The sequence below is a fragment of the Equus przewalskii genome, chromosome 13 (genome assembly GCF_037783145.1).
Source record: "Equus przewalskii isolate Varuska chromosome 13, EquPr2, whole genome shotgun sequence".
Lineage (NCBI taxonomy): Eukaryota > Metazoa > Chordata > Mammalia > Perissodactyla > Equidae > Equus > Equus przewalskii.
This window is the reverse complement of record NC_091843.1, coordinates 56,655,301-56,668,293: the sequence shown is the minus strand read 5'-3', so window position 1 is coordinate 56,668,293 and position 12,993 is coordinate 56,655,301. Positions and strand designations below refer to the sequence as shown.

At 36.2% G+C, this 12,993-nt stretch overlaps 1 long non-coding RNA gene across 1 annotated transcript in view; it reads right to left on the bottom strand.

Moving 5' to 3' along the window:
- LOC139075130 (uncharacterized) overlaps positions 1-12,993 on the bottom strand; it is a 44,355-nt gene that overhangs the window by 30,300 nt on the left and 1,062 nt on the right. Inside the window, exon 2 of the long non-coding RNA XR_011525195.1 lies at positions 6,546-6,732. This is a non-coding gene — a long non-coding RNA (uncharacterized lncRNA). The remainder of the gene's footprint in view (positions 1-6,545; positions 6,733-12,993) is intronic.

Below are 12,993 nucleotides of genomic sequence, written 5' to 3'. Positions count from 1 at the left end.
AATAACTGGCACTGCTTCCAAGCACCGAAATGAATGCTTTCCCCTTGCTTCTACTTAGATCCAACGATACAGAAAAGCAATAAAATGCTGCTGACAAAATAGCTGGACTACTCGCAGTTCCTATGGAAGGGCAATTTTCACTCATAAAGTAGTTTTATTTTCATTTGACCCATAAGTGTACACACTGACTGTGAGGAGGTGACTGTGAATCTCCCAAGTTTGTTCATAAATGTTCTGAATGAAGAAGTGCCAAGAGCGAGTGACAGGAAGTGAAAGGCCTTTGCCGAAGCCTGTCTGCTTCAGCTTTTTTATTCTTGACAGACACATTATTCTGTAAACACCTAAGTGCTAGCTTTATTTCTCCCCTGCCAAAAACAAGTCCTGATTCTTGGCAAGTTTGAAATCTGTGTGGTAAGCATATAATCATTCAATGTTATAAGGCACGGGTCTTAAAAACTATGGTAGAATGTTTAAATTAAAACAAAAACCTTAATAATATAAAGAAAAATAATTTGATGGAGATAAATCACTTCAATTGATGTGGTTTGTTTTTTCAGAGAGAGATTAATCTTCATGATTTTTTTCCTTTGACTATTTTATTATTGTTTAGCTTTCTTTCCCATAAAAAGAGATGGCTACATTAGTTTTTAGGTGGCAACAAAGGATTTTATATATTCACTGCCTAGGAAAGTAAACAAGCCAGTTAATTCAGTCAATGCAGTATCAACTGATGCAGGCTGTTCTCCTCACTGATTCCAGAGCTACATCTCTAAACACTGGTTGAACTAGGTCACTCCCAATGTCACTGTCCATCAAGTCCATGAGAAAATTCAAACACTGCAAAGCAGCATCCAAGAGCTTGCTTTACCATCTGGCACCATCTGACTTTCTCACTTCATCCTTTGCCTGTCCCTTCTCCCCATGCACAGTTGACACTCTAGTCACATTAAACCATTCTCAGTTCTCCAAACATGTTCATCATCTCTATATCATCCTGTCATGGTTCACACTGCTCACTCTACCAGGAGTACACTTCTCCCTTAGAATTTGTTCAGATCTTATCTTTAGAGTGAAGCCTGATTAAGCTTCTTTCCTGGTTCTCATAAGTGAATACCACAATTACAGAGGTTTCTCCACAAATCTATCTTCCTCACCAAACTCTGAGCTCTAAGGACAGAGCCAATCCTTATTCTTCTTGCTCCTCTTTGTAATCTCAATATCACCTGCCACAAAGAAGCTTCAATAAATGTGTGTTGAATGAACGGCTTATTGAATGAACCAGGTATGAGTGCATTGCTAGAGGCCCAAAGAATACAGAAATACAGCAGACTAGTCTAGGAACTCGGCTATGAACCAGTAAATTTCACTTAATGCAACAGAAATACTTAGAAATCAACCTACCAATAAGTATTTCTTATAATGACAATAGTATTAATGGCAAATGCCTACAAATTGTTCAAATAATAAATATCCATTGCTATGAGAATCATGGAAGAATTAAATAACATGATCCCTATCCTTCAAGTCTCTTCAGAACATTACTTTACATACTCTCTGAAAATATATCTTTCAAAATTGTAGTAAATGTCCACTTCCTGTCCATATGTTTTCCCTGGCAAATTATTAAAACTCATGTCTTCCTAGGACCCTGCAGAAGGCAACAGAAAGTAGACCAGAGTCTGAAACAAAGAGCTTGTACCTGTCAACTTCCTATTTTGACAGAAGTGAATATTTCACCTCAGACCTGAAGGATGAAATGAAGTTAGAGGAGGAGCTAGGGCAGAAGCATTATAAGGAGAGGGAATAACAGAATGAAGATCTGAAAGTTAGAAAAGAGCTTGGTGTGCTTGAGGCCCAGAAGGAAGGTGGTGTGAATGGAATAGAGTAAAAAGTGACCAATGGCTTGAGATAATTAATGTCAGACACCAAATCATAGATCCAGGAAGCTCAGAGAACACTAAGCAGGATGAATATCAAGAAAGCTACACCTACACATATCATATTCAAACTTCAGAAAATGAAAGATTAAAAAAAACCTTGAAAGAAGCCAGAGGATTAAAACACCTTACCTATAGAGGAACAGCTAAGAATTACATCCAACTTCTCTTCAGAAACTATGCAAGCAAGAAGAGAGTGGAGTGAAATATTTAAGATGCTGAGAGAAAAAACCTACCAATCTAGACTTCCGTATCCAGAGAAATTATCCTTCAAAAGTTAATGAGAAATAAAGATTTTCTTTGAAAAAAATTCTGTTACAGCAGCCCAAACTGACTAAGACAAGGGGTTAATGTCCAGATATATAAAGAACTACCAATCAACCAATCAACAATGACAACAACAACAAAAAACCCAATTAAAAAATGGACAAAAGATTTGAACAGATTTGTCTCCTTAAGAAATATACAAATGGTCAAAAAGCACATGAAATGATGCTCAACATCACTGATCATTAGGGAAATGCAAATTAAAACCTCAGCGAGATACTGTCTCATACCCATTAGGATGACTACTATTGGAGAAAATAACAGACAATAACAAGTGTTGGTGAGGATATGGAGAAATTGGAACCCTTGTGCACTGTTGTTGGTACACAAAAAATGGTACAGCCTCAATGGAAAAGAGTTTGGCACTTCCTCAAAAAATTAAACACAGAAATGCCAAATGATCCTACAATTCCACTTTTTTGTATATGCCCAAAATAATTGAAGTCAAGAATTAGGAGAGATATTTGTACACCCATATTCACAACTGTCAAAAAGTGGAAGCAACCTAAGTGTCCATCGACAGATAATTAAATAAGAAAATGTAGTATGTACATACAATGGAATACTATTCAGCCTTAAAAACGGGAGAAATTCTGATACATACTACATGGATGAAACTTGAAGACATTATGTACATGAATGAAACTTGAAAACATTATGCTAAGTAAAACAACCCAGGCACAAAATGAAAAATGAATGATTCCACTTATAGGAAGTGCCCAGAATAGTCAATCTCACAGAGATGGTAAGTAGAATGGTGGTTGCCTAGGGCTGGGGGGAGGTGAACAGGGAATAATTGTTTAATAGGTACATAGTTTCTATTTTGCAAGATGAAAAGAGTTCTGTGGATAGTGGTAATGGTAGCACAACAATGTATATCTACAAAATACCACTTAAAAATACACTTAAAAATGGTTAAATTGGTAAACTTTATATGATGTATATTTTACTACAAGATACTAAAAAGTAAATGTATAAATATAAAAATGTATAAAGATAAAATTTTATACATAGAACAACAAAGTATGTAGAATAAAAAAATTAAAATCTCAGGAAAAAGTACACAAAATATTAACAGCCAAACTTTTTGAGGAGTAGAGCTATGGTTACTTTGTTAAAATTCCATTTTTGTACTTTCTAAATGGTTTATAATAAATGTGTGTTACTTTTATAGTAAAATAAACTAAAATAAAAATTATCTAACTAAGGGAATATACACTTAGTAGAAACATATATTTAGTATAAGGTAGAAACCAAGGAATCAGTAATGCTCACAGAGAGCTAAAGGTCCGTGAGGAAAGCCATGTGGACATTGACTTGAAATGAATGAGGTAACCAAAAATCAGTCTATGTGTTTGAGCTATGTACACATAAGCAGAAACTGCATTCTAGTTTTAACAAGAATACCAGACCTATTAAAATCAGGGGCAGTGGGAATAAACGAAGGTCACCAATGTCACTTGGGTTGTTGTAGATAAGAAAACTCAAGAGGGACTGCACAAAAAGGGAGACATATTTTTTCTTTCTTTTTTTCTTAACAAAGGTCTGTACATTTACCATCAAGATGTTTCCAGAAGTCATTAAAGTCGGTAGAAGTAGAACAATAAATAGTGGCCTGGGACTTCCAGCAGTAAGTCAGCAAAGTCATTATTTATTATGAAATACAAGGGAATCAATGTGAGAAAAATGATGCAATAAAGAAAAAGAGACAGAGCTGACCAATAGGAAGGTGAGTTATGGGACTCGGACTCGGAGACAATCTTCTCAAGGTATGTAAGGACTATACCATTTGAAATGGGGCCAGGAAAACAAATCAAATTACTTTTTTAATATTTTGGAAGCTATTTTCCAACAGCTTGAGTAATAACAAATTCAATCTTTCTCTATTTATAAATTCAAATTCTTGTACCAGGCAGGAGAACTGGCTGGCTGACTCTCCCTTGGACAACAGTTTATCCCCAGACACCCTAGCTTGGAGCATGGCTCTGGCAATCTATTAAGGAATGTTCCTTTTTGAGGGGAGAGAAGGGGCAAAGAAGCAGTTCTATGTCTCTAACGTTCTGTCCTTCGTATCTATCACAATTTTAAATATGCTCAACCTTTGACCCAGCAATTCTACTTCTAGGAAGACAGCCTGAAGAAATTCGAGTACAAGTATTCCAGAGTAAGTGGACAAGTGATGTTCGTGGTAGTATTTTTAGTAAAGGCAAAATTTAGAAGACAAGCTGAATGTCCATCAATTTGAGAATGGTTAAATAAATCATGAAATGTTCCAACCAGGAATACTATGCAGTCGTCAAACACAACCAATTATATTTGTATATTCTGACATGAAAGGATGCCCATGGCATGTTGTTGAATTTTAAAAAATCTAGATTTTTAATAATATATACAATGTAACCTCATGTGTTTAAAAATAGTATATGTGTATGTGTGTGTCTGAAAGAGAGAGAGTGTATGTGTGACCATGCCTACTATGTGTGTATATATGTACATGTGTACATATATATTTGAGTGTATAGAAAGAGATAATAAAAATAATAGCTGACAGTCTTAGGAATAACAAATTATTAGCAATAACACTCAAGGGAGTTAGTGTGGGTAAAAAAGGATGGGGAAAGACTATTTTTAATTTGTAACCTTACAGTGATGAAAACTTTTTCCAATTCTGAATATTAATAAGTTAAAAATGTTTAAACTTATTTTAAATTTGGCTCTTCTAAAATTTTCTGACAATGATCAGAAATAAAGCTTAGAAGCCAAGCCTATTACAAAATCAAGAAGCCACCAAAAACCATGTTATTCTAAAATATGCAATGTAAGAGAACATTTCAGTCTCTTTTCTCATCAAGAAAAAAGTCTTCTGGATAACTAGAGTTACTGTTTTTATCAAGAGTCCCAAGACCTTTTAAAAGATGCAGAAACTTCACCCAAAAAGTGAGCATAAATTAAATAGCATTTGCATGTTGCTATAGCATTCATCCTATAAAGCTGGTCCAGGTCTGAGCTGGCTCACTATTCCTCTGAAAGAAAAACAAAATATTACCCACATTTTCTTCATGTGGACAATAGCCACCATAAGCCTGTATGACCTGTGAAAAATGCTAGCGTTCTAGTCCCTGCCTTTGACTAGATTTATATCTTCCTTAGTACAAAATCTCTATTCCATGTGTGTGTTTACTGAGTTCAGTATTTTATCCAGCCTTCCTACATCTGCATAGGCTATTGTCACCCAATATTTCACATTCTTATATGAATATTTTGAATCTTTTTGGAAAAATTGGAATCACTACTGAGGCTGGAACAGTGGCATAATGGATCAGACCCATTTCCCTTCTAGGCCACGGTGCTTGCAGGCAGCATTTCACGCAGTCTTCCCCTACGCCAATGCCTCTCCACCTCCTCCCAGGCACTGGCCTCACAGGAGACGAGCACCAAGGATCTAGGCAGACCTGCAGTTTGGGGAAGACACAGGATGAGATTATGGCAATAAAAGCAAGACTTGGCTACTTCTCAAGTACTATTCAAGTCTGCCCAATGCCATAGCATCTCACAGAAGAGATGCATGCCTGTACCCTTCCATAACGGCACATTAACACAAAGAAACCTGAAGGAGCATGAGCGCTCACTGTAGCACTCTCATTACCAGAAATGCTAGTGAGAAAGAGAAGAGGGGATACTTTTCAGCTTCTGTGAGACAAAAATTGAGCTGACTGTCTTTTCTTTACCTAACAAAGCACATTTATTTTTGCTCTTCATCTCCCTGTTAACATAGCCTTCATATTCAGATCAAGTGTGAGATCTCCAGCCAAGCTTTCCCTAAACTAAGTCAGCGTCCCTATTATAGGCTCTCAGAATGCTTTGTTTCTCCATCATTCCTTGTTTGTATGAATATTTTTTTATGATTATGTCTGCCTCCTCACTAACCTCTAAGTTCCACGAAGGCTTAGTGGTACAAGATGATCGGCCCTCAAATATTTATTGAACAGAGGGGTGAAAAATTAATGAATGGATAAACAGATCATGTCAATTCATCAGTGACTGCTAGCCTCCCTCATACTCAACCCCATCACGGTTAGGTTTGACTAGCTTGTCAGTACATGACCCAATCATCAATAGCAAATGAAGCAAGGTTGGTTTCATTTATAAAGTGTGGTGTATAAGTCATTACCCTTTATGCAAGAAAGAAGACTTAAGGTTTTACTCCTACCTTAGCTTCTCTAGTTCATCAAACATTCAGAGGCAAGAGTTGGAAGTTAAGAGCAAAATCAGGAAACTTACTTGTGGGAGAAAAGACAGGTGGTACAAAAGACTGATCAAAGCAGGAAAGGCCAATGTTGGCGACAGTCTGTTAGTAATCAAGTCCTGGGAAGACTGGTTTGGCTGTGTTTCGGTGCCCAGGAAATCTAAGTCTTCGGACGCCTTGGCACTGGACATGAGCTCCACATAGAGGAGGTGAAATATGGTCCTAGGAAGAGATATCCTTCATTAGTCATGGTCTCTAACAATGCCAGGAAAGCATAAAGATGATAAGGACCAATTTGACTTGCAATAACTTGGGAGATTTTGTTGCCCCTGTAAAGCCAATAGGCAATTCAATGAATCAAACCCATTTTGAGGAAGCGTACTTTAACAAATTATGTATCATTTTTTAAAAACTTTTCTGGTATCAACACATTACATTCCTTTCCAATTTCAATGACCTTCCCTTTACCCTAACAACCCAGCATCCCACAGCAGAAAGCTATTATTAGCAGAGGGAGGAGTATTCCCCATTCAGATATGTTTGCCTTCTTTTTGAAGGTTCTCATCCTTGTGAAATACTTTCCATTTTTCCTGCACTTACACTACCCATGGGAAGCTTTAGAATTGGAAAAACAAAAACTCCAAAGGAAATGCTTTGCCGGTATGCAAATAAAATTGGAATATATTTTAAAGTGATAAATATATCAGTTAATTCATGTGATATATAAAATAAATCAATAATGCAAAGGAAAATATATTCCTAAATACGAAAAACATCCTCTTTTATTTTTCAATGAAATCAATATGTATTGAACCCCTGCAAATGTGCTAGGCTTTGTATGCTAAACCACGAAATACATCTTTTCAAAAAAGATGGTAAACTCATTAGAAAAATAAGACTTCTATAGATACAGAGGCAAAGGATGCAATCAATTCCCAAAGGAGTGCATAGCCAGAAAAAATAAACATATGGAAAATCTGATCAAGTAGTGATCAGAGATGCAAATTAAAACCATAATTACATAGTTTCCATTATGAAATTAATAAGGATTACAAATGAAAAACATTCTCTTTCTTAATTTTACTATAATAATAACTTTGGGTTTCTCTATTTCAACTATTTTAATTTATCAAAATCCACATATTTTTTAATTTTACTTAGTTCATTAATTATTATTGCTAGTTGTTTCTAATTAATTACTGTGTGACTTTCTAAAAAGTCCTAAATTTACTTAATCTGATTCTGTCTTACTTTCCAAACAATCTTTTTGCAGTGTTGCTTTTATCGTACAGAAGCTGTTTTTTTCCAGAATGCTCCAACACATTCCTACTCTTTCGCCCTCTAGATAAATGTCTTTCAGTGGACTTTAGAGTTAACAATAGTGAGCATTTCTCAAGCTACAGCCAAAGAAACTCCCTTAGGTAAGTAACTCAGAAACTCCTCTTACCTTGAATTATCTCCATTATAGATAAAGTTAAGTAATTTAACATAACCATTACAAATTAAAGCATATTCATATTCAAATAAGCATAGCCCTAAGAATATTCTTGGGCACTGTTTCTAGATCTAGAAATAAAGTAGCAGGGGCAACATTTTCATTAATGCAGCGGAATTGCGCTTAAAGGAACGGGAGTGCCAGACGCTGGGTGGGAGGCTGGAGGGGAGATCAGATCAGTCTGCATCTGTCTTTCAGGCTTTGAGCAGCTTGATATGGAGGAACACGCGCTGACTCCAGATAAATCTGTTTTGTTTTGTTTTAAGTTTCGGAAGTTCCTGATTTGGCAAAATAGATCATGTCACATTTTTTTCATATTCTTTCCTAAGTTCTTTCTCTTTATCTAGAGCAGTAATTCTCCTTGTGCATGTGGGAGGGATGCTCCTAAGGGTAGTGGGGTATGCTAGAATGATGGGATGGGGAGAATGTGTAGCTTGAAAGCGCATATGATCCACCTTCTTGAGTAGGAAAGATACGAGCAAAACTGCAGAGAATGACTCATAACTTGAGGAGTATTTCGTCTAAGGAGCAGCCTGGGTGCAGAAAAGCGAAAAAAGTTGAGGAACACTGCTCTTGATGGTCAAGACTGTCTAATTGAGATGTTGATATAGGAAGATATTGGAAACATGCCGTCCTCAAGCAAGGACTCCTCCTTTTCCTGAGTTGTCAAGCCCATGGAATCATCCAGCCAGTTGACTCTGTACACGGTTGTAAAGTATGACTTTTGTACAATCTCATCTCTTCTAATGGGAGTTAAGTTATTTCAGCCCATCACAGTCCTTGTCTCTTCCTGCTCCAGTTTCTGGAGCCCCAGTGCTCCTTTGTTACACCCCTGAATGCCCAGATTCTTCATCACATCCCAGATACAGCCTGTCTTTTTCAAGGCAGCACCACCCATGTTGAATCAATCTTCCTCCTCCATCACTGAGATGCTTACCCTTCCCAATGACTCTCATTCCTTAGTGCCTCGTGAGATGATAAATAACAGTAAAATTAAATGAGTGATTATGGCTTATGGTTTTATATCTGCACAATAATTATTCTTTTTTTTAAGGAAGATTAGCCCTGAGCAAACTACTGCCAATCCTCCTCTTTTTGCTGAGGAAGACTGGCCCTGAGCTAATATCCGTGCCCATCTTCCACTACATTATACGTGGGACGCCTACCACAGCATGGCTTTTGCCAAGCAGTGCCCTGTCTGCACCTGGGATCTGAAAGGTGAACCCCTGGTTGCCGAGAAGTGGAACGTGTGAACCTAACCACTGCACCACTGGGCCGGCCCCTAATAATTTTGTTTAGACCTACATATTCTGTGTAAAATTGAGCTGAAGATAGAATGACATTCTAAGATAAAATTGATTTGAAATATGACAACATATCATATCATAATATGATAATAGTTAACAAAGATGTGTACCTAGGTAAGTGAGTTCTTGGGCAGATGTATGTTGACATAGAATATAAAACTGTAAGATGAAGTGATTGTAATAATATTTAGGGGAACACAAAAGATAAAGGATACAGGAAAAAGATATAAAGACGTTTCCTAAGCAAGAGAAGCAGAGATGATATCTGCTGCAGAGATAAACCAGATGTTCCATAGCCCAAAATGAGGTCCAAACTGATTTTCAGAATATTTATACCAACGTTCATCCCACAGAGCCATTTGTGGCAGCATCTATTCACCTAATAGTTCACAAAGCAATGTAGTATAATGGTTATCATATCAAACCCTCTGGCTTCTCTCTTACCAGCTATATGTCCTTGGGCAATTCTTCATCATCATTCTGCCATAGTTCCCTCATCTGTAAAATTTCAGTTGACAAGAACATCTACCACAAATGTTTTTCATGACTAAGTGCCTCAGTAAAGGTAAAGAAGTACAGTATCTTGCATGTAGCAAGCACTCAATAACTACTAGTCATTGTTACTGCCAACACTGAAAATTATCTTTAATTTTTATATCTTTATATCTCTTTAATCTTTCCCAATTCAATTATATTGTTATCTTAATTTGCACTTTTTTATCTTACAAGCGTAATTGAACTTTTTCACATGTATTTGCCATTTATTATTTTTATATTGGAAATTATTCATATCCCTTGTCAATTTTCCCCATTTGCCTTTTTTTTATACTAATTTGTAGATATTTTCCCAAATTTGGTGTCTGGCTTTTAAGATTCTTTAAATTATTTTTTTAAAGTATAGTGTCATAAAAAAGCATTCAAACAATACATTTTTCAGACAGGAAAACTATTGAAAGTCTACCTCCAGGCACCAAGATCTTAGATTCATTTTAAATATGAAGAAACTGAAGGCCAAGGTCTTATAGCTATAAAATAAAATCTGAAGAAATATATATACACACTTCATAGAGTTTTTGTCTATAAACAAGGGTTTGGAAGTATTTCGCAATCATGGGTAGTTGTAGAAATATATAACATTGCATTGCCCTTTCATACGCTGCTCAATACACCTGGATCTTCTTCAACAAGACTCTTCTCCATATGAACTGCACCAAGGCTATCTATTTCAAAGCAAAGATACATTATCCAAAGTGCCTGGAACACAGACAGATCAGAACAGGAGTTATAGCCTCCTTCTGGTAGTTTACAGAGCAAGAGCACCCAGAAATTTGCATGCTCTATAAATAACAGAGCCAAGGCAACTCTGTTTGTTTCATAAGAACTGTTTCATTCTTTATTTTTTTAATTAAAAAAGAAAGGCAGAACCTCAATTTAAACAATGCTAGATAGGACTTTATCTTAAATCAATAAATATCAATTAAGCTAATGTGCCCATCAAGCTAAGTTGCAGATAAGGTTTTGAAGCTTCTAGTTAATTGTCCATAAAAGCTCTGTCATTACTTTTACTGTTTCTCAATTAAACGTAAAGTGTTTTGACATGGCACACACAAAACAGCAAGGGCCAGACAGAATCAATTATCTCCAACCTCTAGTATCCATGAGTCAGCATAAAGATACTTAGATGTTCTCAATACTTCTGTTTTTTCTTCAATTATTTTATTGAGATCATAATGGTTTATAACATTGTGTAATTTCAGATATACATTTTTCTTTGTTTATTTTTGTATAGACTGCATCTTGCTCACCACCAACGGTCTGGTTTTTATCTGTTACTATCTATATAGTAACAGTATAGTGTCCCTTTACCCCTTTTGCCCACCCTGCAGCCCACTTCCCCTCTGGTAACCACTAATCTGCTTTCTTTATCCATGTGTTTGTTTATCTTCCATATATGAGTGAAATCATGTCTTTTTCTGTCTGGCTTATTTCACTTAATGTGATACTCTCAAGGTCCATCCATGCTGTTGCAAATGGGATGATTTTGTCTTTTTTATGGCTGAGCAGTATTCCATTTATATATATATACCACATCTTCTTTGTCCACTTATCTGTAGAAGGACACTAGGGTTGCTTCCACTTCTTGGCCATTGTGAATAATGCTGCAATGAACATAGGAGGGCATAAATTTCTTGTTGATTTCAAGTTGTTTGGATAAATACCCAGTAGATGGATAGCTGGATTGTGTGGTATTTCCATTCTTAATTTTTTGAGAAATCTCCATACTGTTTTCCATAGTGGCTACACCAGTTTGCATTCCCACCAGCAGTGTATGAATGTTCCCTTTTCTCCACATCCTCTCCAACATTTGTTATTTTTTGTCTTGGTAATTATAGCCTTTCTGACAGGAGTAGTTTTGATTTGCATTTCTCTAATAATTAGTGATACTGAACATCTTTTCATGTGTCTCTTGGCCACCTGTATATCTTCTTTGGAAAAATATCTGTTCATATCCTCTGCCCATTTTTTGATTGGGTTTTTTTGCGTGTGTTGTTGAGTTACACGAGTTCTTTATATATTTTGGAAATTAACCCCCTGTTGGATATATAATTTTCAAATATTTTCTTCCATTTTGTGGGTTGTCTTTTTGTTTTGTTCATGCAGAAGCTTTTTAGTCTCATGTAGTCACATTTGTTAATTTTTTTCTTTTGTTTCCCTTGCCTTTATAACTTCATTCAATAACAGTCATTGCTGTTGAGTCAAATGGTTAATAATTGCCAACTTCATGCTGAGCCTTGAAACACACAATAAATACAGTAGTTCTTATCTCTACCAATCATGGAATTTTGGGACCAGTAGGAGAGACCAGCCATGACAATGCAGTGAGAGAAGTTAGGAGGAGTTCCTAAGCAGCTTCCTGGAGAAGTGACCTCCCAACTGAGATCTTAAGAGTATGAAGAAGCTAAGTGAGTAAAAGGAGAAATAAATTCCAAGTACAGGGAAATGTAATTGCAAAGGTGAGAAAAAGAAATACTACAAAGCTTTGTCAATTATATCTCAGTAAAACTGGGAGGAAAAAAATGTATAAAGCACATTCCTTGCCCTTGAGGAATTTTTAGTCCCACTGCCAAGACAGACGAGCTATCAGTTTACATTGACTGGTAAATTGCTCAAAAATGATGAGCTATGTAAAACTCTCCAAGAAAACCAAGGTTTTTTTTTTTGCAGATGGTATATATTCCAATAATTTTTTAAAACCATTTAATAATAATTGCTTTTTGGTATAGTTAAGCCACAAACTTTGGAATCAGACCACCCAAATTAAAATTCTTGCTTCACACAGTCGAGGTCTAACACACTATGAAAATTCCTTCTTGCTCCCCTTACCACCTTCCACACGTGTATAATGAGGGTCTTGATGGGCATCACCGAGGGAGGTACTGGAATAACACACTGAACAAGATGTGCTTCCAAGGCTTCAAGGATCTCACAGTTTTATAGTAAAGACTGATAATAAATCTGGGCAATTTTGATTTCTTTAGCTACTCACTAATCATGAGGCAAAGTGGATGGCGCTAAGGTGAATGAAAAAAAATAAAAATAACATAAAGCTTTAGAGGGACCAAAAGGGCTGTAGCATTGATGGGTGACAACAGATAAGTAAAGAATTATCTCAAAGGGTTC